The sequence below is a fragment of the Pseudophryne corroboree genome, unplaced genomic scaffold, assembly GCF_028390025.1.
Source record: "Pseudophryne corroboree isolate aPseCor3 unplaced genomic scaffold, aPseCor3.hap2 scaffold_1170, whole genome shotgun sequence".
In the NCBI taxonomy this organism is placed as follows: domain Eukaryota; kingdom Metazoa; phylum Chordata; class Amphibia; order Anura; family Myobatrachidae; genus Pseudophryne; species Pseudophryne corroboree.
This window is the reverse complement of record NW_026967795.1, coordinates 145,233-146,746: the sequence shown is the minus strand read 5'-3', so window position 1 is coordinate 146,746 and position 1,514 is coordinate 145,233. Positions and strand designations below refer to the sequence as shown.

At 49.7% G+C, this 1,514-nt stretch overlaps 1 non-coding gene across 1 annotated transcript; it reads left to right on the top strand.

Annotated features, from left to right (window-relative positions):
• The first annotated feature begins 542 nt into the window (after positions 1-542).
• On the top strand, positions 543-708 carry LOC134990479 (U1 spliceosomal RNA). Its single transcript, XR_010195291.1, has one exon. It is a non-coding gene; the product is annotated as a U1 spliceosomal RNA (small nuclear RNA).
• The last annotated feature ends 806 nt before the right edge of the window (positions 709-1,514 follow it).

Here is a 1,514-nt window from a genome sequence, read left to right as displayed (position 1 = left end):
TATATGTGTGTATGCAAACTACAGGTGGTGCTGCATGGCTCACACCCTTTTGCTTGTCTTGTAGAGCAACTCTGGAGCTGTTACTGGGTCCAGCTGCTGCAAGAAATCAGCTTGAATGCTTCAGGGGCTGGGGCATGGCCAACATGAGCCCCACACTGATGGGGGTGTATAAAGCGATCTAGGGGTCATCCAAGCGCAACCCCACAAAGGCCGCCATGCCCTGCGTGACCATTTTCTCTTTTCATATGCAGACGAGGGTTGCAGCCAACTATACCCATTGCTTGGATGACATCACCATATGCGAATCCATCTGCTGCAGGCCTTCCCCCAGGAATGCTTGCACTAGTTGTTGCATTTGGTTTGTTGTTTGGGGGGTGCTTCAGTATTAGGCAGCCTTCTGCCCTCACACATTCGTCTGAAAATGTGTTCTCCCTGCAGTTGTTGTCCCCAGATGAGAGTTCCCTTGTGCTGCCTCAGTTGAATCTCCTTTACTTGACGGAGGTGTGCCTGAGCAGCGGCCCTCCCCAGCCCTATCTCAAATCATACTTATTTTGCTTAGGTGATACCATGGTCATGAAGATTGTTTTCCCAGGGTGAGGTTCATTCATTGCATTCTGGGTATGCTGACCTCTGTGATTTCCCCAAATGTGGGAATCTCGACTGCATAATTTGTGGTAGGGGGGGGGACTGCATTTGTGCTTTCCCCTGGTTGGCTCTGGTATAATTTAGATCTCATTTTCTCAGGTCTCTCTCCAGCCTAGTTTGCTGTCTGTTTCCACTTCTCTTTTCTTGAGCCCCTCCCTTCTATGCCCTTGCGCACTATCCTGACTTCTCCCGTCTGCTTACTTTGTGCCTTCCAACGCACAATGCGAACTACAGGTGGTGTTGCAGGGCCCACACCCTTTTATTTGCCTTACAGAGCAGCTCTGGAGCTGTTACAGTGCCCAGCTGCAGCAAGAAATCAGCTTGAATGCTTCAGGGGCTGGGGCATGGCCAACATGAGCCCCACACCAAAGGAGGGTGGGGGGTGTTCAATGCGAACTAGGGGTCATCCAAGCGCCCCTTTTCTCTTTTCATATGCAGATGAGGGTTCCAGCCAACTTTGGCCCACTGCTTGGATGACATCACCGTATGCAAATCCGTCTGCTGCAGACCTTTCCCCAGGAATGCTTGTACTAGCTGTTGCATATGGTTTGATGTTTGAGGGTGCTTCAGTATTAGGCAGCCTTCCGCCCTCTCATTTTCATCTGAAAAGATGTGGTCTCCCTGCAGTTGTTGTCCCCAGACAAGAGTTCCCTTGTGCTTCCTCAGTTGAATCTCCTTAACTTGACGGGGGTGTGCTCGAGCAGCCGCCCTCCACAGCCCTATCCCAACACATGCTTTTCTTGCGTATGAGATCTCTTGATCATGAAGATAGTTCTCACAGGGTGAGGTTCATCCATTACATTTTAAAGTAGGAAGGTACAAATTGCATATTCAAATTACATATATGTGCTGGATTCAAATGTTTTCCC